The sequence below is a fragment of the Bubalus bubalis genome, chromosome 14, assembly GCF_019923935.1.
Source record: "Bubalus bubalis isolate 160015118507 breed Murrah chromosome 14, NDDB_SH_1, whole genome shotgun sequence".
NCBI lineage: Eukaryota > Metazoa > Chordata > Mammalia > Artiodactyla > Bovidae > Bubalus > Bubalus bubalis.
Genome location: NC_059170.1, coordinates 69,378,736 through 69,406,096, shown reverse-complemented (window position 1 = coordinate 69,406,096; position 27,361 = coordinate 69,378,736). Strand labels below are relative to the sequence as shown.

General features: G+C 38.4%; 1 long non-coding RNA gene across 2 annotated transcripts in view; it reads right to left on the bottom strand.

Moving 5' to 3' along the window:
• LOC123329275 overlaps positions 1-27,361 on the bottom strand; it is a 162,046-nt gene that overhangs the window by 15,822 nt on the left and 118,863 nt on the right. For both annotated transcript variants that reach the window (XR_006544667.2, XR_006544666.2), the window contains exon 3: positions 13,633-13,698. This is a non-coding gene — a long non-coding RNA (uncharacterized LOC123329275). The remainder of the gene's footprint in view (positions 1-13,632; positions 13,699-27,361) is intronic.

The window sequence follows — 27,361 nt, the reverse complement described above, 5'->3', positions numbered from 1 at the left end:
GAGAGTGAAGTTGCTTAAAGATTAACACCTATCTGATGCTTAGACTCCAGTGAGCAAGCATTTCTTAATTTTGTTGTAAATTTTTGAAGTGGGATTCTTAGCAAGGTGAAAAAATGCTATGGCCTCAAATGTGACCTCACAGAGTCTAAATGTGACAAAATGGCCTGTGGAGTGCTATATGGTTTCATAAGGATTGTTTTTACATGAAATTTTTGCAAAGATTCTTTTTTTTCTTCCTTCCACCTCCCCCAAAAATGAGTGTGTGAATTTGTCAAATTGAAATCTTAACCATTTCCTTTTATATATATATAATATGTTATAAACTATATATTATAATATATATACTATTTACATATATAGTATATACATATAATATATATACTATTTATGTATATATATAGTGAGTTTGCATGCATGTGTACTCAGTTGTGTCTGACTCATTGCAACCCCATGCACTGTACCCTACCAGGCTCCTCTGTCCTTGGGATTCTCCAGGCAAGAATACTGAAGTGGGATGCCATTTCCTCCTCCAGGGAATCTTCCCAACCCAGAGACCAAACCAGGGTCTCCTGCAACTCCTGCATTGGCAGTGAATGCTTTTACTACTGAGCCACCTGGGAATCCCCATATACATATAGCGTATTTTTCTTCTTCCTATAGTAAAGCATTTAGCCATGATCTTAAGGACTTCTTCCCCGATTACTTTTTTGCCCTCCAGGTGTAAACATACTCTTACCTAATTGAAGATGCTGTTTTTAAATAAAGTGTTCAAAGAACTCTTTCTGGATTTTCATCACTTTCCCAAGTATTGCTAACCCCCATCTTGCGTCCCAAAGGTCCTATCTCTGTGAAAGATGCTCCGTAAGTGTTAAGAAGAAAGTGCTAAAAGTACAAATATGATTTATTTTGATATCATTCTCTTTAGATATATTCTGATTCTTCTATTAAATACTATGCATTTACATATATTTATACACATATATATATCTGGAAGACATATTCCAAAAGTTTACTGATGAGAAAAACAAAAGAAAAAAAAGTAGAAACTGCTGTAAATTATTCCTAAGTTTGTGCTCTGAGCAAGTATTGTGTGAATATGTAATCATCACCATATTCCCAGGGACTTTTGTGATCATTTTCTCATTTAAATATGCACATTTGCAGACATATAACTTGGACTGCAAGGAGATCCAACCAGTCCATTCTAAAGGAAATAAGTCCTGGGTGTTCATTGGAAGGACTGATGCTAAAGCTGAAACTCCAATACTTTGGCCACCTCATGCGAAGAGTTGACTCATTGGAAAAGACTCTGATGCTGGGAGGGATTGGGGGCAGGAGGAGAAGGGGACGACAGAGGATGAGATGGCTGGATGGCATCACCGTCTTGATGGACATGAGTTTGAATGAACTCCGGGAGTTGGTGATTCATGGGGTCACAAGGAGTCGGACATGACTGAGTGACTGAACTGAACTGAACTAAACTGCTACAGATGTGAATTGAGTGTGTGGTGGTCATTATCTCACGTACTACCTCAAGGACTTTATTGGTGGTTATTATCACAACATTTATACCTCTGATTTTCAAGTTTTCTGTGTCTCAATATTTTACAAATGTGTCAATTCCTAGGACTTCCATTGTTAATAAGATCTATGCAAGACAAAGAAAGGAGGTAAACAGCAGTTCAATCACTGTGTAAATTATTTGTGGGCATACACATTCTCTAATTCTTACTGGACTTTTTCTTTTACACCACCTCTAAAATCTCATAGGTGTCCCTGGTCCTATTTGTGATAATTTATTTAAATATTTCTTCAAATTACACAAATTAAATAAAGTTACATGTGTGCTTAGTTGTTCAATTGTGTCTGACTCTTTGTGACCCCATGGACTGTAGCCCTGCCAGGCTCCTGTGCCCATGGAATTCTCCAGATAAGAATACTGGAGTGGGTAGCCCTTCCATTCTTCAGGGGATGTTCCTGACCCAGGGATCGAGCCCAGTTCTCCTGCATTGCAGGCAGATTCTTTACCATCTGAGCCACCAGGGAAGTCCAATATAAAATAAAGTTAAAGATCAATAAAAAAGCGAGGCATCTGTATTTCTAATATAACGATATCTTTTTGGTAGATCATATGCTACTGACTCAAATTTCTTTGATTTTATGAGATATTAAGTGAAGATCGTCAAAATACCTGTTCCTGCATGAGAATATACTTTTGAAGAACTCATAAGTATCTTTAATGTCAATTTACTGAATGTTTATTTCCACATACTGAAATAAACTCCAGAGAAGTCAAGTTACTGGTAAGATTTATTTTTTTTTGTAGAAGAAGAACCAAAAGAGAACTGGGTGTGATGGTTCGTGACGGTTAATATTACATGTCAATTTGACTGGACCATTGAGAGTCCCCATGTTTAGTCAAACATTATTCAGAGTGCTTTGGATGAACTTAACATATAAATTGGTACAGTCCATAAAACAGACTCCCTCTGTAACGTGGGCCGGCCTCATTAAATTAGTTGACAGTCTAAATCGAACAAAAAGGCTGAATTCCTCTAAGCAAGAGGGAATTCTTCCTGCCCAATGTTGGTTTTTTTTTGTTTTTTTTGTATTCATTTTTATTTATTTGGCTGTGCCAGGCCTCAGTTCTTAGTTGCAGCATGCAGGATCTTTAGTTGGAGCATGTAGAATCTTTTAGTTTGGAATAAGAACTATTAGTTGCAACATGTGGGATCTAGCTCCCTGACCAGGGATCAAACCTGGGCCCCTGACAGTGGGAGTGTGGAGTCTCAGCCACTGGACCACCAGATAAGTCCCCCTGCTCAATGACTTTTAAACTGGAGCAGCAGCTCTTTGTGGATCTTAAACTCGATGGCTTTCAGACTGGAACTAAACTATTGGCTTCCCTGGGTCTCTAGCTTGCTAACTCACCCTGAAAATCTTGGGACTTGTCAGCCTCCATAATCACATGAGCCAAATCCTTATAATAAATCAATCTCTCTATATATAAAGATACAGAGATATATGTCTTTATGTCTACTTATCTGTCTCTCTTATTGGATCTATTTCTCTGCAGAATCCCAAGATCCTGGACATTATGTAACATCACAGAAAGGACTTTTTCCATTCTTCAACTCTACACTGTCTGTTGAAACTTAATATTAGGTGAGAGAGAGGTACCATGCTACACACTCAGGAGTCAATAGGCCCTTCACTGCCCTGGAAGGCCATGAGTCCTATGGGGCCTTCAGAAGAGTGGGAGGAGATGGGGCAGCATAACGCTGGGGATATGATTTATTGCCCCTCTCTGATTGGCCAGAAAGAAGACACAGAGTCTTTCTTTGGTGAAGGAAGCTCTTGAATGCATTCTGAATTTCAGGCTGCCTGTCATTTTGTGTTTGTCTTTATTCTCTGATCAATTTGAGGAATACAGGAATGCCTTGGAATTTTTCTCAACAAAATGTATTATTATATTGGTTTATCCTTATAAACATTATTTACAATTACTATTGATTTCCAAACTTAAATCCCAGATTTTTAAGTACATAATACATTTATATCATATAAATATATTTATATACATCATAAATATTTGGTCAGTCAATATTTTATCAGTTTTCTCTATATATTTAAATGCAGGGGAATAGTATTATTTTCAAGAGTACTATGAGCACATATTAATGATATTTTCTGTAATGTAATTCAACTATAGCAATAGGCTCTATGAGAATATCAATATCATACATAGTATAACCCATCATAACAGTAGCACATAGCCCTTGTTACTGTTTAAAAAATAAACTTCAGGTTTATTTCATGCAATTTATGTTCTGAAGGACATACGGACACTCAGGTACAAATCTGTATATTAATGAGCTAGCTATGCTGTGTTTAGATTTCCACTGTGTCTTTCTTTGATAGTAATTTTAAAATAAAATCTATTATAATACTGACAAGCCTATGCATCTCAATGAAACAAATCAAAGTTCATTTCTTAAAGACCATGATCCTTGGATAAAATATTGTTAAATACTTCATAATCTATTTCATATGCAGCTAAAAAAGAATAATAGACAGAGGTCATCAGATTTCTCTGTTGCCATTTTATGATGTTGGTCAAAGGGTACTTTACTTTTCCCCACATTAGAGATTTGATGGTCTCAGCTTCATTTTAATAACACAGAAATTTAAATGAAATCAAGTCTATTTTGACCCTCATTTGTATTCAGATGGCCATTATGGAGATTGAATTAGAGAAGAGTGGTCAAATATTTTGAATGAGAATTCTGTGGGAAAACTGGAGAGCTGATACATGAAGTCAAGAATAATACATGAAGTCAAGGTAATAGGTTTATGAGAAATAAGTCTTCCTATTTGTTCTACCAAGGAGGTAAATTGGAAAACTTACCCTTTTCTTCACATTTAACTAGTATTTCCTTATTAATATACTTTGTATTGTATTTCATAGCTAACCCAGAGGATTGAGTAAGAGTATTTGTGAATAAATTTCAAATAGAAGCCTGGAGATGGGAGATGAAAAGAAGGGGAGTGGGATTAAGTGCTGAGCTCTGGTGAGGCAGCAATTACTCTTCAGGAGGCCAGGGTGTTGCTCAGGTTTAAGAGCCAGTTCAAACTGTTATTTAAAAAAAAAAAAGTGTAGTTGCCATAGCAACCAAAGTGCCACATGACATTGATGTTTTCCCTCCTGAGAAGAAGAAAACCCATTTTAAAGCAACTGTCATACACCAAAAAGAAAAAAAAGTTTTCTGATAGACTTACTGAACTTTTAACCTGCTTCCTCAAGGACCAAAAAAAAAGAAGAAGGAAAAAATTCAGAGAGTTTGCCTTATTATTTACAAAATAATCTGAACTCTACCATTCTGTCGCCTCTCCTAAAATGCAATCATGTCTTAGGTGATACTTAAGCTTATGTCAAGGAAGAGTAAGTGGATAAACTGCTTCTTAATAAAGCAAGGAAACTGTGGCCTGTGTTTTTCAAATAGATGACTGACTGATTTCCTTGAAAGTCTTCCCATTCTGACATTGATCTACCTTGAATGCTTTATTTATTTATTTATTCATTCGCTCATTCACTTTCTTTCTTTCTAAATGCCTTCATATTTCTGCCATTGGACATCTCATTGTAACACAAGGGTCATCTATCAAAAACTTACTCAAGAAAATATAGTCAGCATTCAATGATTTCACTTGATATTAATAAAAGATAAAGATAGCACTGCGTTGTGTCTGACTCTTGCGATCCCATGAACTGTAACCTGTCAGATTCCTATGTTCATGGGATTCTCCAAGCAAGAATACTGGAGTAGATTGCCATTTCCTTCTCCAGGGGAACTTCCCAACCCAGGAATTGAACCCAGGTCTCCCACATTTACCAGCTGAGCTACAAGGGAAGCCCTGATATTAATAAAAGGCTAGCATTAGTTCAAAATTGTGGCTAGCCATCATCTCCCAGTTCATTTATGTAACAGGTTCATTGTCATTACACTGAGAATATTTTCAGCACATTGATATTTGGAAAGGATCTTAAGTGAAGAGAATAGGACCAAGAACTGGGTCCTTCAATATTGAGGGGGGTCAAAGATAAGCATGAAAAACCAGCAAAAGAGAGGAAGACGGAACAGTCAGTGAGATGATGTCTTTATGCCATGTGCTGATGCTGCTTCCCCACCTCAGCCCTATACCCACTCTAATGGCATTTTAGACAGTGAGACCAAATTTTAGCTCCTCTGACCTAATATGATGCGTGCTCCATGCAGGCTGCATTGATTGTCGGCCCTAGGGAGGTGCCCTGAAGCTGTGTCCACGTACTGTCACTCTTATTCGTCTGTACCTTAGTCCTGTCTGCTTGCTGGGTCACTGAATGAAAGCAACCTTGTCAGCCTCTAATGTCTCTGGACCTTGACCACCTCTTTGTATTCTTAGATATATTAGGCAGAGTGTTATGGTGCAAGTTTGATCTGGAAGGAAATATTGTCAAGAACATAAAGAAACCATACTGTGAAATCAAAAAAAGAATAACGTAAGAGAAGCTCAAAACTGGGTCCAATATTAGTGAATTTCATGGTAAATTTGCATAATATATCAATTTTTCTACGCATTATTAAAAATATTGTAGGATCTCTGCAAACTCTGTTCTACTGTCTTCTAGCTCTAAAAATTATTGTCAGGAGGCCTGAGGTCTGTGTGATACTGGTTCTCTTGTACATGGCTTGTCCTCTTGTAAATGCCTGGTAACAGTTTTCCTGGTATTTGTCATGATATTTTAAGCAGCAAATTGAGATCTTTATTTCAGGAAAACTCCCTTCTTATATACTATTAAGACTTAGTTACTATGTATTTAGTTTTGGCTGTGCTGGGCCTTCATTGCTGTGCTCAGGCTCTCTCTAGTTGCAGCGAGTAGGGGCTCCTGTTCGCTGCAGTAAACAGACTTTTATAGCGGTGGGTTCTCTTGTTTCAACGCATGGACTCCAGAGCTCAGCAGTTGTGGTACACAGGCTTAGCTGCTTCAAGGCATGTGGAATCTTCCTAGACCAGGGATCAAACCTGTGTCCCCTGCATCGGTCATTGTATTCTTAACCACTGGACCACCGGAGAAGCTCCTCTTATATTCTGTTTTGAAAAATGTTGATCTTTATTTATTGGGTGCTCTACTTCAAAGGTACCAATGACTTTTGCTTAATTTATTTTCAATGTCATACAGTTTTTTTAAACTTGTTTTAACATGTTTGTCTTTTTTGGTCTATATTTGCTCAAGATTTTTCCTGTAATGAAAAAAAAAATAACCATGGATTTGGATGATTCTAATGTCATGTTATTCTTCAGAGAAATTATTTTGGCCCTGTATCTATGTAGTTAGAGCTATAATTTCTCTTTTTATAACATTTTATCTTTTATTTATTTTCTTTTTGGAATATTTTTATTGAAACCAGTTTTAATAAGATGTCATAATAGGGAATAAAGAAAAAAGAATTTCACTATGCTCATTGGGTTATATTTTCTTCCAGGCACTCTTTACTTCATCATGCTCTGACCACCTCCTTCCTGCTTTTCTTCCTTCCTATACTTTATTTCAGAGAAGGCACTGGCACCCCACTCCAGTACTCTTGCCTGGAGAATCCCATGGATGGAGGAGCCTGGTGGGCTGCAGTCCATGGGGTCACGAAGAGTCGGACACAACTGACCGACTTCACTTTCACTTTTCACTTTCCTGCATTGGAGAAGGAAATGGCAACCCACTCCAGTGTTCTTGCCTGGAGAATCCCAGGGATGGGGGAGCCTGGTGGGCTGCCGTCTATGGGGTCACACAGAGTCAGACACGACTGAAGTAACTTAGCAGCATATTTACATAGGAGCAATGTCATTTCTCTTCATCTTCCAACGATTAGTGAATTTCTTTGAAAAGCTTCTCCTTGCTCTGATACAACAGTGTGAAATTTTAAAGGTTTAATACTTACAATTATATCTGAGACTTGTTTTTCCATCTAAATTATGGCTTAAAGGTGATTACTTGTATTCTATGCTCTATCCATTCAGCTCTTTCTCAATTAGGAGGTCAGTGGGTATAAGAGCTGAAGCGATATGGTCTTTTGTTGTTGGCAGACTATGTGGCTTCTGCTCTCACTTGTGAGACAGTTAAATCTATTCTGTAACCAAGATTCACTTTACATACTTGGACAGCAGATGTCATAGCTGGAGGGATAGCTTCAAGTTTCAGATTTATCTAACACATATCATTGTTGTTGTTCAGTCTCTAAGTTGTGTCCAACTCTTTGTAAATGTTAGAGACTGCAGTGCAACAGGCTTCCCTGCCATTCAGTGTCTCCTGGAGTCTGCTCAAACTTATGTCCATTGAGTTGCTGATGCTATCTAACCATCTCATCCTCTGCTGTCCCCTTCTCCTTTTATCGTCAATCTTTCCCAGCATCAGGGTCTTTTCCAATGAGTTGGCTCTTTGCATCAGGTGGCCAGAGTCCTAGAGTCTCAGATTCAGCATTAGTCCTTCCGAAGAATATTTAGGGTTGATTTCCTTTAGAAATGACTGGTTTGATATCCTTGCTGTCCAAGGGACTCTCAAGAGTCTTCTCCAGCACCACAGTTTTGAAGGCATCAATTTTTCAATGCTCAGCCTTTTTTATAGTCCAACTCCCATATCTGTACATGACTACTGGAAAAACCACACAGGCCTTTGTCAGCAAAGTAATGTCTCTGCTTTTTAATATGCTGCCTAGCTTTGTCATAGCTTTCCTTCTAAGGAGCCAGCATCTAAAATCTGAGTCACCCTAAAATTATTATTTGCGTAACAGAACATTTACTTTATTTTTCTTTTCTTATTTATCCTCACCTCATTTCCAATATTAATTTCCTTACTCCCCAGTTGAAAGAAAGGTAAGGGAGTGTACCCAATCTTCTTCTCATGCTTGGGGATTTGTTAACTCATAAGTACTACTCTCAGGAAATATGAAAATGGTTAAGGATCTTTTTTTCCCCAAGAATATTCCATTTATTTCCTTGTTTTCTTTTTTTTTATTTTTTAAAAAATTTGATTTGTTGATTTGACTTGGAGAAAATATTATGTAATATTTTCTTAGTAATATTTTTGGAATTTTATCTGTGTTTGTTGACTGCTGTAAGAGAGAGATTCTATGATATGGCTTCAATCACCTGTCTTAACCTGGAGGTCTCCATTTATCTGCCTTTGAAATGAAGCTTCAAAAAAGAAAACTTCATGTTAAATAAACCCAAGGAAGGATTTCAACTTTTCAAGGCACCTTGATCTTTTCTATAAAATGTGTAAAGTAGGATCATAGGTGAGGATAATATTTTTCATAAGAATAAACAACAGAAATATTTTCCATTATCTTTCTCTTGTGGTAATATTGATGTCTTATTTCATTGCATTATTGTTTCCCTAGCAGTGGAGATTTTATTTGCATTCTATTTAAAGAAAAATTATTATGTAATTCAGTAATCTCTACATGAGAGCATTTTTCAATATGTTTACAGACTAATTTTTCTCTTTGATATTGTTTTCATTCAAATACAAAAACTGGAATTAAAATTCATGCAGAGATTGTGAGAACTTCCAGATTTCTTCTGTACAAACCAATCAGAGAACACGAAACAAATTTCCCTTAATTTTCAGGAGGATTTTAAAAAGTGACATAAGTATACATTTTTCTCCCCTTGTTTTGCTGCTTGAATTTACTCAAACTGTTCTGAAGAGAGACCTTGAAACTTTACTTTAGGAAACATTCCTACATTAATTCTGAGCAAATGGACACGAGGCTTTTACAGGTTTTTTCCTCCATCACCCCAATCTCAGCTCAGTAGGACACCGGTTACTTTTCTTTCTATAGTTGCAAATGCTAAAGAGATTGGTGGTAATTTTAGAAAGGCTAACAGCCCCTGGAGGTGTCAGTTCTTCATGGCAACTTGAATTAAAAGGGAATATATACTGAGATTTGAACCTACTCAAACTTCAGGGGATGCAAGGTTAGAATTAAGCACAGTTCTTTTCAGTGGGAAGATCCGGATAATGAGGGAACAGCAATTTACTTTTCCAATTCAATAAATCTTCAAAAAACTTTCAAAGCAAGGTCAGGCAAGCTGTTTGACCTCAATGAGTTAATCCACAGTAACTCTTGGATTCTTCAGTTTAGCTAGATGGGAGAAACTGGGCCAAACTGTTAAAAATAGAAATAACAGACCACAAAAGATGAAGAAAAAAAGTGTATTGGTCACAAGGAATAGACAACTGATTGCAAAGTAGGAAGAAGGTTCACTTAAATGAGATCTGAAAGGGCTGACTGTATAAGACATACTTGGAGCTTTGCAGAATTAACAGCTTTCAAAAAATGTTTGAAGTAATCTGAATAATACATATAAAATTTATTTCTGAATCCAAGGAAAGGCTTTGAAAAAAAATATTGAAACTTCACAAACTAAAAATGATCTGCCAGAGGAGGTGGTCTTCCAGGCTCCGGGTATTAGTGATTGCGTAATTGATCACAGGATTCTGAATGCCTGCACTGTCCTGAAGCAGAGTAGTCACGGTTTGCTGTCCTACTGCGTTATGGACTGAATGTCTGTGTTCCTCCCAAATTCATATGTTAAAACCTAACCCCCACTGTGATGGGAGAAGGCAATGGCCCCCACTCCAGTACTCTTGCCTGGAAAATACCATGGACGGAGGAGCCTGGTAGGCTGCAGTCCATGGGGTCGCTAAGAGTCAGACACGACTGACCGACTTCACTTTCACTTTTCCCTTTCATGCATTGGAGAAGGAAATGGCAACCCACTCCAGTGTTCTTGCCTGGAGAATCCCAGGAACGGGGGAGCCTGGTGGGCTGCCGTCTATGGGGTGGCATAGAGTCGGACACGACTGAAGCGACTTAGCAGCAGCAGCAGCAGCCACTGTGATGGTATTCCAGGGTGAGCTCTTTGTAGGGTAATTAACTTTAATGAGGTCATAAGGATGGAGTCCCCATAATGGAATTAGTGCCCTTATGATAAGAAACTAGAGAGCTTATTGTCTCTCTCTCCACCATGTGAAGACACCGCAAGAATGCAGCCATCTACAAACCAGTAAGACAGCTCTTGCATGCGGGCATGCTCAGTCGCTCAGTTGTATCCAACTCTTTGTGACCCCATGGACTGTAGCCCTCCAGGAGGTTTTCCAGGCAAGAATACTGGAGTGGGTTGCCATTTTCTACTCCAGGGGATCTTCCTGACCCAGGGATCAAACCCGTGTCTCTTGCATTGGCACGTGGATTCTTCACCACTGTACCACCTGGCAATCCCAAGACAGTTCTCACTAAAAACCAAGTCAGCTAGCATCTTAAACTTGGACTTCCTGACTTCCAAACTTCACAACATAGATATTCACAGTTTAAGCCACCCAGCTTATGCTATTCTGTAGAGCAGCCTGAACTGACTTATACATAGCATAACTGCTTTTCTAGGTTAAATGTCAAGCAAGCAGGCATTTTTGATGGATTAACTCATTGCTGGGGTAAAATAAGCAATGCCTAAAAACATAAAGCAGTTATTTCATTATTCATAATGGGCAAATGATGAATGTTCTGAAGGGAAAGTTTAGATGCAGTAGCAGTATTGATTCTGAATAACAGTTCTAAACAGTGCAGATGACATGATGATGTGCAAAGGATATTTCACAAGGCAGATGAGGAGAGAAAGGATAACAGTGAAAATGAGAACAGGGTGTGCTGATCCAAAAATTGCACTTGAAGTCTGTGTGATGTAAATGGCAGGGCTGCTGCCTTGCAGGTCCTGCAATAGAGAGTTGTGGTATCTAATTCACTGTGCAGCGTGTCTCCAGCTCACCCAGCAGCATTATCAGTAATTACAAGGAGAAAGCATCTCAAACATTATGAGAATCCAGGTTCTGGCAAAGAGGCATCTGTCATGATCCACCCTGTTTTTTCCTGATGGAGGAGCCACACCACAGCAGGAAGGGCTTTTGCGTTTTGAATCAGTGCTTTCTCCTCTTGCCTGCTCTGTGATGGAAAGTGCTTTGCCTAATTGCACATTTACCAGTATTGCTACAGAATTAGCAAGAATCTCACATTTCTGCAGGATAACCTCATCTCATGTCCATGGCAGGGGGTGGGGAGGATTTTAAAACACAGCTCATACAGACTCTTGTTGCAACTAATTTATTCATATCTTTTCTTCAGATATTAGGAGTCAGAGATTTCTCACTCAAGCTGTTACTGAAATATAGAAAACGTGCCATTTTTAATAGGCCTGTTTTTCAGGGTCTGGTTCTAAATGGAAAGTAATTAAAAGTGAGTGTATATCAACAGATCTGCAGACCCCACCTGGGGGGTGGTCTATTACCCTTTGCTTTCCTAGTACCCTTTGCTTTTCCTGTGTGGTATAAACCTCAGGGATTGACTGGAGGTTATTTTTGTGTTTCAGGATTGTGCAACTGCTGTTTCTAGTAACACTTCCTAAACTCATTTCTGTTGTCTTTCGTCTTCCCTAGCTGGCCCTTCAACACCTAGAGACGATGAAACATGTAATCAAAGCTCACAGTTCCCGTCGGTCTACACAGTCACCCACACTCAGTGTTCCAGATAGAGACATCCCCAGGACAAGGGCAATATATTATTCACTTCTGTGTCACCAGCTCACACTTAATATCTGTGTTTTAATAAGTATGCCAAGAAATAAGTATACTAATACCCTATTGAATGAATTGATGCAAGCATAGGGAAGGAGGGATTGGGACCAACTTAGGAATTCAGGAAAGGCTTTCTTGAGAGAGTATAGTTTGAACTGAGATCTGAAGGAAGGTGGGAATTAACTTGGTGAAGCAAGGAGGAAAGAGAAAATAAAGATTTCTTGTGCATCAAATTGAGACCAAAATATTCTACTGACAGTCTCATAGGATTTAAGATAGAGTCATTCTTCATAATAGGATGACCTGCATTCTGGTGCATTAGTGGTAACCTGTGGAGGCACCTGCTGATCTCCAAACCTCAACTCGCTCTTACTGGGTCTCTCTTCTAAATATGGTGTATTTGTATACAAGTTCCAATCCCGGATATGCTTCTTTCTTTTCCCCTCCTTGATAAGCCCAGTTATAACACTAGACTTACTATTTGAATTATTAATACTATTCCAAATTCTGGTTCCAGGAAAATGTTTCCAGGAATCTGGACTTGAACTCTTTCTTGGCTTTGCTGTTCCCTCTCTCTCTGAGGCAGATGGCTGTGGATGGATTCTGCTATCTGCACATGGAACTGTAGATATAATTAGGTATCTTCTTAACCATACTTGTTAGTCATAAAACCAGATTCTCCAGCACTTTTGTCTGCTTAGTAGTTTTTTGATTAACTACATCCTGTATTTCTGGTGATGATGTTTCCTTGAACAAAGACCACAATTTACTTCTTTGGAGGCTCTGCCTGGCCCATCTGATGGAGCTTAAAGCATTTGCTAAGCTATGGCTCATTAATACACAGTTGGTGGCTACAAGTGAGTCCAGAGTTTATAAGAGCACCTTATCTCACTGGCTTTCTTGGCATGAATAAGTTGTCACTGTTTTTAGTCATATAAATGTTAACCAACACAATATTGTAAGCACCATAAGAAAGTGAAGCTTGATTTCAGATTTAAAGGAAAGTGGAAATTGATTAGAGGAAGGCAAGAGGAACAAATGTTCAAGGTAGAGATAGGAACATGTAGAAAGGCCCTTTGGTAACACTGGAAATTATGATGGAAGGCTGTGATTCCTGGATAACAAAAATGCCAAATAAACCACAGTGCAAAACAGAGCTACAGTTTACATAGAAATATGCATACAGGGCCAGATCAATCCTTTTTCAAAGCTTTGTCTTAATACAAGGAGCATTGGAGAAGCACTAGAAGGATTTTGAGCATCTGATTTTCTTTTCGTTTCACAATGATTCCTTTGGCTATTCTCTGTAGGTTAAGACCTCCATACATCCACATGATGAACTACATATTGTAAATATCCTCTGAAGTAAGCATGAGAGTAAAACATAGCAGAACTTACAGGAAGAAATAGAAACCTTAGGTTTTAGAAAATGACAAGAGAATTGAAAATCAGTGTGCCAAACTTACATTGAGGCTGTAGCTCCCTGGAGAGGGCTGTTGTCCTCTGTACCTTAGAGTCTGGATTTTAATGACCTGTTGAAAGAGAGGAAAAGAAGATAAAGCCTCATGTCTTGGCGGGGGGTGGGGGATGGGGGGATTTGAAAATGATACTCCATATAACAAAAGGACATTGGAATGACAACATCACACGGAAATGATAGTCCGGGTGAGAAAAGAAATTAAAACTCAGCCTGTTATCAACAGAGACGATTAGTTTTTCTACAGTGGCCCTGGGAGTATATAAACATTACAGTTGTCAGAATTCATAACTGGAGGTCATACCTACTGTGAACTGAAGAATCTATTTCATACAGTTTGAATGAACCAGGGCCCTTTAAACATGGAAGTAAACCAAAATTAATCACTTATCTGTAGCACTCTATACAAATAGAAGAAATAATTCCAAATTCTTTCTACAGATTCTTAGCTTATCACTGTCTTCACAGCATTTTCACAGAAAAAAAACAGTGCCTCACTGAGCATTAAGTACAAAATCCAAAATTAAAGAACACACAAAAGAAAACTAATCATCACTAATGTAAGAAAGAATAAAAGATGAAAATTCAAAATCAGACTCCTGAAGTATCTTCAGTGATACACACACAGATAAATTAATAATCATATTTAGTTTTTCAGGCAACAAGAATACATTTAATGTATGAGCAAGACACGAAGCATACTATCATTTAAAACATAACAAGTTTTTTAAAAGTTGAAATGTGCTGTCATTTTATGAGAAATACTCATGATATAATACACCGAACTGACTCAAGAAAATTGATCTGTAATTGGTGATGTATTTAAATCTATAATTAAACATAGATTCAATGAAATGCAGTCCAGAAAATTTCAAAAGTGAATTCTGTTGAACTGAAAATGAAGGAAACGTAAAGATGAGATCCTTGGCAATCCATCTTATAGTTTTAATATAAACTTGATGTCAAAGGCAAATAACTCTGGCATAGAAAACACAAAATTGGGGCCACTCTCAAGTATGAAGTTAGGATATAGATATCAATATTTTAATAGCAACAAGGCAAAAAGTTAGCCAACATGAAACTAAATATATTGAAAACTATATGACTACATATGGCTTAACAAGTGAGTCATGAATTAGTTTATGTTGAAATACGTATAAATTAAATCCACCACAATATAAACATAAAATGATGTTCAATCTCAAGAGTAATTAGGGAACTTTAGGCTAAAGGTGATGTTACTTCATAATCAAGAGATAGGTAAATTCAAGTATCAAAAGTTTATTGGAAAATTAGGGAATGGGATAGTGAAAACTCAGATATTATAGGTGGAAGTATAAATTAGTACAATATCATTATGTATTTGGTAATATCTGATAAAACTTAATATATGCATATTTGGAGGCCAAATCAATTTTACTGTTAATTATATGGCACCACAGAAACTGCGGCACCAGCACACTAGAGACACATTTACGAACGTTACTGGCAACTTTATATATAGTAGCAAAAAGTGACACAAACTAACTGTCCACCAAAAGAAGAATGAATTAATAAACTATGATATATTCAAAGAATTTTAATGTACAGTAATCATAATGACAGAGAAGGCAATGGCACCCCAGTCCAGTACTCTTGCCTGGAAAATCCCATGGAGGAGCCTGGTGGGCCGCAGTCCATGGGGTCACCAAGAGTCGGACACGACTGAGCGACTTCACTTTCACTTTTCACTTTCCTGCATTGGAGAAGGAAATGGCAACCCACTGCAGTGTTCTTGCCTGGAGAATCCCAGGGACAGGGGAGCCTTGTGGTCTGCTCTCTATGGCATCGCACAGAGTTGGACATGACTGAAGCAACTTAGGAGCATCAGCAATCATAATAAATGACCAGAAAGATATATGTTGTGCCAGTTACTATGGCTTAATAGTATTGTCCTCCAATACTTAGTGATGAAAAACAATCATTTATAATGCTCTTGGTTTTTATGGGTCAGAATCTGAACAACACATAGGGGAAATGGTTTGCTCCTTTTCTGCCTTGTCTGAGGCATCAGTTGGTAGACTGGGAGGCTGGGGAACAGTATCCTCTTAAGGCAAGCTCATTCCCAAGTCCACTGAGACCTAGGTCAGCTAATTGTCTTAGTTATTCTCCATGATTCTCTCCACACTGTTTCAGTTTCCTCTTATCATAGTATGATCAAGCATCTCAAAACTGAGAGCAGAATGAAAGCTGTCTTCTCATGATCTAGTTCAGAAGTCGCATAGCATTGCTTCTGCTATATTCTATTTTTTGGGCAGAGTAATCAAAAAACCCCACGCAGTTTCAAGGGGAGCAAACCCCCATATACCTGTTAGGAAAACTCACAAAGCCACATGGTAAGAAAAGCATAATGCCATGATGAGAAAGATGGTCACAGTCACTTAGGAAAATAAGACCTGCTTAACATTCCAATTGGGCTTCCCAGATGGTGCTAGTGGCAAAGAATCTGTGAATGCAGGAGACAAAAGAGATGTGTGTTCAATCCCTGAATCAAGAACATCCTCTGGAAGAGGGCATGGCAACCCACTCCAGTGTTCTTGCCTGGGGAATCCCATGGACAGAGGAACCTGGTGAGATATAGTCCATAGGGTCACAAAGAGTCAGACACAACTGAAGCGACTTAGCATGCATGCACACAACATCCCAATTGGCATGAATACATTTTTGAAGGAAAAAACAAGTTGCAATACAGCATAACTCTATTTATGTAGAATATTTCAATGCTTATATATATAATACATAGGCAGTACATTTATATATGTATGCATATATTTTATATGAATGCATATATTTAGAGAAAAAAGATACAGTTGAAATAAAGAATAAGAAATTCGAGAAAGACGTTATCATTGGAGGTGGTGGACGGAGAAATATGCAATTGTGAAGGAATATGTAAGAAGCACCCAGGAATATATTAGAAGCACTCCAAGGTAAAGAATCCACCTGCCAATGCAGGAGACACAGGTGTGATCCCTGATCCAGGAAGATCTCACATGCCACAGGGCAACTAAGTCCTTGTCCCACAACTACTGAGCCTGTGCTCTAGAGCCCAGGAACCATGATTACTGAGCCTGTGCAACACAACTACAGAGTAACCCCTGCTCTCTGCAACTAGAGAAAATCCTGTGCAGCATCAAAGACCCTGCACAGCCAGAAACCAGTTCAGTTCAGTTGTCACTCAGTCGTGTCCGACTTTGTGAATCCACGGACTGCAGCACACCAGGCTTCCCTGTCCATCGCCAACTCCCAGAGCCTCCTCAAACTCATGTCCATCGTGTCGGTGATGCCATTCAACCATCCTATCCTCTGTCATCCCCTTCTCCTCCTGCCTTCAGTCTTCCCCAGCATCAGGGTCTTTTCATTTTTTTTTAATTTCAATTTATTTATTTTAGTTGGAGGCTAATTACTTTTCAATAGTGTAGTGGTTTTTGCCATACATTGACATGAATCAGCCATGGGTTTATATGTGTTCCCCATCCTGAACCCTCCTCCCATCTCCCTCCCCATCCCATCCCTCAGGGTCATCCCAGTGCACCAGATCTGTCTCATGCATAGAACCTGGACTGACGATCTGTTTCACATATGGTAATATACATGTTTCAATGCTATTCTCTCAGATCATCCCACCCTCACCTTTTCCCACAGAGTCCAAAAGACTGTTCTATACATCTGTGTCTCTTTTGCTGTCTCACATACAGGGTATTCATTACCATCTTTCTAAATTCCATATATATGTGCTAGTATACTATATGGGAAAAGGCAATGGCACCCCACTCCAGTACTCTTGCCTGGAAAATCCCATGGACAGAGGAGCCTGGTAGGCTGCAGTCCATGGGTCACTAAGAGTCGGACACTACTGAATGACTTCACTTTCACTTTTCACCTTCATGCTTTGGAGGAGGAAATGGCAACCCACTCCAGTGTTCTTGCCTGGAGAATTCCAGGGACAGGGGAGCCTGGTGGGCTGCCGTCTATGGGGTTGCACAGAGTCGGACATGACTAAAGTGACTTAGCAGCAGCAGCAGTAGCAGCAGCAGTATACTGTATTGGTGTTTTTCTTTCTGGCTTACTTCATCTGTATAATAGGCTCCAGTTTCATCCACCTCATTAGAACTGATTCAAATGTATTCTTTTTAATGGCTGATATTCCATTCTGTATATGTATCACAGCTTTCTTATCCATTCATCTGCTGATGGACATCTAGGTTGCTTCCATGTCCTGGCTATTATAAACAGTGCTGCGATGAACATTGGGGTACTCGTGTCTCTTTCCCTTCTGGTTTCCTCAGTGTGTATGCCCAGCAGTGGGATTGCTGGATCATAAGGCAGTTCTATTTCCAGTTTGTTAAGGAATCTCCACACTGTTCTCCATAGTGGCTGTACTAGTTTGCATTCCCACCAACAGTGTAAGAGGGTTCCCTTTTCTCCACACCCTCTCCAGCATTTATTGTTTGTAGATTTTTGGATAGCAGCCATTCTGATCGGCATGAGATGGTACCTCATAGTGGTTTTGATTTGCATTTCTCTGATAATGAGTGATGTTGAGCATCTTTTCATGTGTTTGTTAGCCATCTGTATGTCTTCTTTGGAGAAATGTCTATTTAGTTCTTTGGCCCATTTTTTGATTGGGTAGTTTATTTTTCTGGAATTGAGCTGCAGGAGTTGCTTGGATATTTTTGAGATTAATTCTTTGTCAGTTGCTTTGTTTGCTATTATTTTCTCCCATTCTGAAGGCTGTCTTTTCACTTTGCTTATAGTTTCCTTCGTTGTGCAAAAGCCTTTAAGTTTAATTAGGGCCGTCTTTTCCAGTGAGTCAGTTCTTTGCATCAGGTGGCCAATGAATTGGAGCTTCAGCTTCAGCATCAGTCCTTGATGTTCTGATGAATATTCAGGACTGATTTCCTTTAGCACTGTCTGGTTGATCTCCTTGCTGCCCAAGGGACTCTCAAGAATCTTCTCCAACACCACAGTTCAAAAGCATCAATTCTTCAGTGCTCAGCTTTCTTTATAGTCCAACGCTCACATCCATACATGACTACTGGAAAAAACCATAGCTTTTAGATGGACCTTTGTTGGCAAAGTAATGTCTCGTTTGGTCATAGCTTTTCTTCCAAGGAGCAAGCATCAACCAGCAATAAATACAACTAAAAAAAAAAAGAAGCACCCACAGCGATATTTCATAGAAATGTATTTCATTTCTCAATGTGGGTTGCATGGGTGTTCATTATAGCATATTAGTATACATGGGAAATAAATCCCAGAGGACTTTAAATTTAGTTAAATGTGGGATGTTATGTAAGCAAGAGTGCCAGTGATGTATTCTAGATACAGAACTTAAATAGATGGTTGGATGGTAATTTGTTCTTATTCAGTCTCTCAGTCATGTTCAACTCTTTGTGACCCCATGGACTACAGAACGCCAGGCTTCCCTATCCTTCCCCTTCTCCCGAAGTTTTGCTCAAACTCATATTATAGAGTTGGTGATGCCATCCAACCATCTCATCCTCTGTTGTTCCCTCCTCCTCCTGCCTTCAATCTTTCCCAGCATCAGGATCTTTTTTTACAATGTTTGCATCAGGCTGTTTGCATCAGGTGGTCAAAAAGTATTAAAGTTTAAAAATAAAATAAAATTAAAAAAAAAAGTATTAGAGTTTCAGCTTCAGCATCAGTCCTTCTAACGAATATTCAGGGTTGATTTCTTTTAGGATTAACTATTTTGATCTCCTTGCTGTTTCAGGGAATCTCAAGAGTCTTCTCCAGTATCACATTTTGAAAGCATCAGTTCTTCAGCGCTTAGCCTTCTTTATGGTCCAACTCTCACATTCTGCCCTTAAATGTACACCAATATTATAAAGCAGGCACACAAAGACAAAAACAGAAGATACACCATTAGTCACAAAGCCCATGGGTCAGTCTTCTTTATATAAATATGATTCTACAAAGAAAACACAAAAATACCAGAAATCATTCTGGTATTTTAAAAAGTCTGTGGTTAAATAATCTCATGTAATAATCAATGTGACTCAGTAAAATTTCTGCTCTACCAAGCATTCAACAAAAATACAAAAGATTTGCAATCCTTTAAAAGTGTTTTATTTACAATATAGCGAGTATTTATGCACACATCTGAATTTTGAAGTCCCTGATTCATTTTCTCCTTAACAAAATTATGTTTTCCAGCACTAAGCATGATGCTGAAAATTGCACCTCTAGAGATTTTTTTTTTAATTTAGGAGTAGCTCTTGAAATGTTCTTCAGAAGGTTTTCTTGCAAAATGCAGAGAGCTAGGGGTGGAACAAACCCAAATGTGGGGACTGTTTATCCACACAGTGATCACAATGGGAAGCACCCAAGAGCAAGACCACAGAGGAATGCTTCTCTGTGAGAGAGAGGCCACCAGAAAAGAAAGGGCAGAGACTGAGGACAGAGGAATAAGGAACACGTTTTGTTTTCTTGTCCTTTTTTGTTTTATCTTATTTACCACTTTTCTGAAGAGGGAATATGCTTGGCAGCTTTACTGTGGAATCCACACTTGTGGCTGGAGACATTTAACATTGCCAGCTCAGATATATAAATGGACTCCAGCAGTATGGGAAATACTTCTTAAAAGTATTTAGTAGTGTAAAAATGTTGGTTAAAGAGCTTTGTTGTAAATCTGTTTCAGGTGATATATACACACAGAGCAAATTACCCATGGAATCAATACAAAAATGTATGAACCATTGTGTTGCTTTAAAAGCAAAAAGGAGAAAAATAAAATAAGGAGTTCAGAATCTATTATGTAGGTCAGATACCTAGTATTAATTGGTTTCAAAGGGGTTTGTGCTTAAAAATAGACTCTATCCTACATAGAAAAGACAGATATTTGTTCTGTTTACATGTAAACTGGGACAGTTTCCTTTAATGTAGATATGAAAACCAGAATAAGTAACTAAAGCCACTCAGGAGAAGAGATTCCCCAAGCTTCTTTTTCTTTTTATTTATTTTTTAAATTTATTTTAACCTGACAAGAAGAAGAAGAAGAGGAAGATTCCAGAGCCACACTAAACAACACCACAGCTATGAAGGAAGATGTTGGAGACAGATAATGCCTCAATAATATTTGTCCAAATTTTTAAGAAAAACAGAAAGTTTAGCATTTCATTTTAAGTTTTTATTATGTGCCAGACATTAGCCTTGGTGATTATTTGTCTCATTAATTATTTTTTATTGGAGTATAGTTACTTGACAATGTTGCATTACTTTCTACTGTACAGCAAAGTGAATCAGCTATACATATAAATGTGTGCATGCTAACTCACTTCAGTCGTGTCCGACTCTTTGCAACCCTATGGACTGTAGCCCGCCAGGCTCCTCTGTCCACAAGATTCTCCAGGCAAGAACACTGGAGTGGGTTGCCATGTCTCTCTCCAGGGGATCTCCTCAACTTAGGGATCGAACCCACGTCTCTTAGGTCTCCTGCATTGGCAGGTGGGTTGTTTATCACTAGCGCCATCTGGGAAGCCCCATACACATACATCAGTTCAGTTCAGTCGCTCAGTCATGTCCGACACTTTGAGACCCCATGAATAGAGCATGCCAGGCCTCCCTGTCCATCACAAACTCCCGGAGTTCACTCAGACTCAAGTCCATCGAGTCAGTGATGCCATCCAGCCATCTCATCCTCTGCCATCCAGCCTTCTCCTCCTGCCCTCAATCCCTCCCAGCATCAGAGTCTTTTCCAATGAGTCAGCTCTTCGCATGATGTGGCCAAAATACTGGATTTTCAGCTTTAGCATCATTCCTTCCAAAGAAATCCCAGGGCTGATCTTCAGAATGGACTGGTTGGATCTCCTTGTAGTCCAAGGGACTCTCAAGTCTTCTCCAACACCACAGTTCAAAAGCATCAATTCTTTGGCATTCAGCTTTCTTCACAGTCCAATTCTCACATCCATACATGACCACAGGAAAAACCATAGCCTTGACTAGACGGACCTTTTTTGGCCAAGTAATGTCTCTGCTTTTGAATATACTATCTAGGTTGGTCATAACTTTCCTTCCAAGGAGTAAGCGTCTTTCAATTTCATGGCTGCAATCACAGTCTGCAGTGATCTTGGAGCCCAAAAAAATAAAGTCTGACACTGTTTCCACCGTTTCCCCATCTATTTCCCATGAAGTGATGGGACCGGATGCCATGATCTTCGTTTTCTGAATGTTGAGCTTTAAGCCAACTTTTTCACTCTCCACTTTCACTTTCATCAAGAGGTTTTGAGTTCCTCTTCACTTTCTGCCATAAGGGTGGTGTCATCTGCATAGCTGAGGTGATTGATATTTCTCCCGGCAATCTTGATTCCAGCTTGTGTTTCTTCCAGTCCAGTGTTTCTCATGATGTACTCTGCATATAAGTTAAATAAGCTGGGTGACAATATAGAGCCTTGAAGTGCTCCTTTTCCTATTTGGAACCAGTCTGTTGTTCCATGTCCAGTTCTAACTGTTGCTTCCTGACTTGCATACAGATTTCTCAAGAGGCAGATCAGGTGGTCTGGAATTCCCATCTCTTTCAGAATTTTCCACAGTTTACTGTGACCCACACAGTCAAAGGCTTTGGCATAGTCAATAAAGCAGAAATAGATGTTTTTCTGGAACTCTCTTGCTTTTTCCATGATCCAGCGGATGTTGGCAATTTGATCTCTGATGCACTCTTTTTGAGATTTACTTCCCATTTAGTTCACCACAGAGCACTGAGTAGAGTTCCCTGTGCTAAACAGTAGTTTTTCCTTAGTTTTACCTACTGTGCTGCTGCTAAGTCGCTTCAGTCATGTCCACCTCTGTACAACCCCATAGACAGCAGCCCACCAGGCTCCTCTGTCCATGGGATTCTCCAGGCAAGAACACTGGAGTGGGTTGCCATTTCCTTCTCCAGTGCATGAAAGTGAAAAGTGAAAGTGAAGTCGCTCAGTCATGTCCAACTCTTAGTGACCCCATGGACTGCAGCCTACCAGCCCCTCCATCCATGGGACTCTTCAGGCAAGAGTACCGGAGTGGGTTGCCATTGCCTTCTCCGGACCCAATCTCCCAATTCATTCCATTTCACCCTTTTCCCCTTTTTTGTCCATGTTTGTTCCCTAGGTCACTATCTCTGTTTCTGTTTTGCAAATTTTGGCTTTAAAATGTATTTCAGGGTGAAAGTCTTTCGTCACTGAAGTTTGACTCCTGAGAAATAATCTTGAGAAAGTTCAAGGTTCTTTCACTCCCACAAAAGGATGACTATATGCTGGCTGGACAAATAGACATTACTTGTATATGCACAATGGAAATATTTTCATTGCAAGACCCTGAATATTTCTGTCAAAAATTGGTGAGTGTTGCTGACTATGATTTAATTAGACTTGAGTTTTGCAAGCATTTCCATTGCAAAAAATTATAAATATAAATACATACACACACACACATATATATATTTGGTACTTATGTCTAACACTTCTGGTTTACCCACTTCTGGTTCTCTAAGAAAAATTTTACTACACAATAGTAACAATACTTGCTATGCCAATTAGTTTTCTGTCTAGCCATTGCAATTTTTCTTCACATTGTTTTTAATAATTATCCAAAGTAATACATTATAGAAAATAATTTTAATGTAAAACATAGATGGGGATTTTTAGTAATGCATATTTTTATCTCTGAGATACATATACATAATATATCTCTGAGAAGAATCTATTTTATCAGGAGACTATGTCAAATCTGAATTCAACTTAAGTATGGAGTGTGAAGTTGAACCTCAGTGCAGCTTTGATCTCCCTACCTACATGGCTTAAAACATGGTGATGGTTTAGCAACCATCCTTGGGCCAATACCCCCACCCACACTAGAGAAAAGCTGCTTTGCACGTGGACATCAGAGTGACCTGGTAAACATTATCTGCCAGTTTTTGGGCATTTAGGGAAGAAGAACAAGAAAGTCTCAGAAAATGACCCAGGCACAGGCCTTTTGCTTGTCAAACAAGGAGAAACAAGGATTAAAAATAAAACACACATCATGTAAGGTTAAGAACTCCTGTTGTGCTAAGAGCTTTTGAAGCCTGGAAATACCAGAGGCTTAAGTATATCTAGGACGAAAATGAAAGCTCTGACCCCTGATCATTAGTGCAGCACTCAACCCGTGACCAGAACTCTCATAGGTTATTGCATTCAGCTTCACCAGGGTTAGAAGGGCAAGGTGAGCACACAGAAAATGACACTCATTCAATTTAAACATAATTTAATTCTCTGAGGACTTTTTTTTAATAGGTTTTGGGAATCAACATCTTAGAGCACTCTGACTGAATGCTGCTATTTTGGGAAAATAAATTTGCTGATATTTCTATTTTCTGTGTGATTCAAGGTTCTTGAAAACCAAGTGAGGTGCCTTTTGGAACTTCCATCCTAGAGTTTAAATTTAACATGTGAATGAAATTGGTGAAACACATCAAATACACTGTGTATTCTATTAATGTGCTTTAAGATATGCTATCCATACCCACTTTATATTATAATAATCTAATACGGTATATCTATTCCTCCTCTACTTAATCGTAGACAGAACTCTAAAATCATCTCTGTTAAGACCATCTCAAGGTCTTCATCTTATTCAGAGCATGTTGGAAAGTTGCATAAAGAACATGAACACCTAATACACCATAGTAAATGCAAAATGTATTATTGTCAATGAGCAACGCATTCTGGTGAATCCAAATCCATCCCTAATACTTTTTAAAATATCATCATCATGGTCTTAGTCAACTGTTTATGATCCAAGACAAATCATCCACTGGCACAAAGCAGGGTGTGGTCAGCTGACTGTTACCTCAGAGACATGCTTTGAGAATCTTGAACTTTGGTATATTTTACTTGCAAAGGAAGTAGAAGGTTGAATAAAGAAAATTTTGGTAAACTACGGTTGAGTAAGTGAAGAGGAGGCCCTATAATTCCATAGGACAAGTAAAAAGAAAGGAAATTTCACTGTTTTAATCTTCTCTTGAATTCTTATTATTTTCCAGTGTATAATTTATTTACTTTTCTTGCTTATTGCCTGTCTCCATCTCATAGTCTATTGACTACCATGTAGATTTCCTTCGCTTGTGAATTTTTTCTATTTTCATTCAGACAATGTGTCATCATTACTTAGAAGAGGCTCTGACACATTATAGGGGCTAAATAAATATTTAACAATGAATAATACCAGTAAGCTACAATTTGTTCAAGAAACCATGGGAGGAAAATGAGTGATTCATAGGATTAACTTCAAGTGAGACAGAGTAAAATTAGAAATGGCCTTAAGGGAGAAGTTTACCTGGATTATCAGCAGGTGTTGATCATGTTTGAGTTTAGAAGAGTACTTAAAATAATAGAGAAAATACTGTAATAATATCTATGAATTTTGAGAAATCTGGTTTTTTTTTAAGATTAAACAATAGCATGAGCCAGTTCCTATTAATGTACAATACTAAAGCCATAGAGTTTACTTTTCCCATGGTTTTTTGAGTGATTGCTATATACATATGTATATATGATATGTGTGTGTGTGTGTGTGTGTGTGTGTGTGTGTGTGTTGTTAAGTGAAAGAGATGGCTTAAAACTTAACATTAAAAAATTAAGATCATGGCATCCAGTCCCATAACTTCATAGCAAATAGAAGGGGAAAAGCAGAAGCAGTGACAGATTTTATTTTCTTGGGCTCCAAAGTCACTGTGGACGGTGACTGTGGATGGTGAAATTAAAATTCACTTGCTCCTTGGAAGGAAAGTCATGACAGACCTAGACAGAATATTAAAAAGCAGAGATACCACTTTACTGACAAAGTCTGTATAGTCAAAGCTAGTTTTTCCAGTAGTCATGTACAGATGGGAGAGTTGGACCATAAAGAAGGCTGAGTATTGAAGAATTGATGCTTTTGAATTGTGGTGCTAGAGAAGACTTGAGTCCCTTGGACATCAAGAAGATCAAAACAGTCCATCCTAAAGGAAATTAACCCTGAATATTCATTTGAAGGATTCATGCTAAAGCTGAAGCTCTAATACTTTGGCCACCTAAAGCAAAGTGCTGACTCATTGGAAAAGACCCTGATGCTGGGAAAGACCGAAGGCAAATAGAGAAAGGGGTGGCAGAGGAAGAGATGGTTAGATAACATCACTGACTCAATAGACATGTATTTGACCAAACTCCAGATGATAGTGAAGGACAGAGGAGCATGGTGTGCTGCAGTCCCTGGAGTCTCCAAGAGTTAGACATGACTTAGTGACTGAATAAGAACAACATGGAATAAAGGACAGAAAATGGAATCACAGAAAATATTCAATTAAAAAAACTAGGGCAGGAAAAACTATGAAGACAAAAATAGGAACAAAAATAAGGGTAACAAATAGAAAATGATAAGAAATATGATAAGCATGAATCCAACTATATAAATAATCAGCTTAAATGTCAATTGTCTAAATGCACCAATTTAATTATGGAGATTGTGAGAGTGGGTCAAAAAACATGACTTACTACTTATGTTGTCTATAAGAAACTATAATTATAAAAAACACAAATAGTTTACATGTAAAAGGATGGAGAAAATATAACATGCAAACACTAATCAGTAGAAAAAAGGACAAGGAAAAGAAGTAGCTATATTATTTTCAGACAGAGCACAATAAACCGCAAGTTTGATCACGGATCAAAAAAGGTGTTGCATAATAAATAAAGAGGTTAATTAACTCTACAGAAAACCTATCACTAACATCAAACTTAATGATGAGAAAATTGAATATTTTTCCACTAATATCAGATACAAGGTTAAATGTTCAGTCTTTTTAACTTTTTTCAACATTATACTGAAAGACCTTGTTAAGGCAACACAATCCTTGCTAAAGTTGGATGGCATCACCAACTCAATGGACATGAGTATGAGTAAACTCTGGGAGTTGGTGATGGACAGGGAGGCCTGGTGTGCTGCAGTCCAAGGAGTAGAAAAGAGTCAGACACGACTGAGCAACTGAACTGAAGGCAATACAACAGGAAAAGAATATGTCTCCATCTTCCCTGATGACTCAGACAGGAAAGCATCTGCTTACAATGCGGGAGACCCGGGAACAATCCCTGGGTCAGGAAGACCCCCTGGGGAAGGAAATGGCAACCCACTCCAGTACTCTTGCCTGGAAAATCCCATGGACAGAAAGCCTGGTAGGCTACAGTCCATGGGGTTGCAAATGGTTGGACAGGACTGAGCGACTTCCCTTTAAATGTCTTCATTCTCTCTTCACATAATTGGCAAAACTAATACAGTTATGTAAAGTTTAAAAATAAAATTAAATTAAAAAAAAAGTAAAAAAAAAAAAGAGACAATAAAAAATTTTCCAACTTTAAAAAAAAATTGTCTATGTACAAAATTTGAAAGAACTAAGAAGCAATTACAACAAGGTAGCAGAATATGATATTAATATATAAAAGTCAATCATTTTCCTCTATACTAGCAATAAAAAAAGTGGATTTGAAGCTAAATCCATAATGTAATTTAATTAGTCAATAAAGCAGATGTAGATATTTTTCTGGAACTCTCCTGCTATTTCCATGATCCAACAGATGTTGGCAATTTGAACTCTGGCTCCTCTGCCTTTTCTAAAGCCAGGTTAAATATCTGGAAGTTCACGGTTCATGTACTGTTGAAGCCTGGCT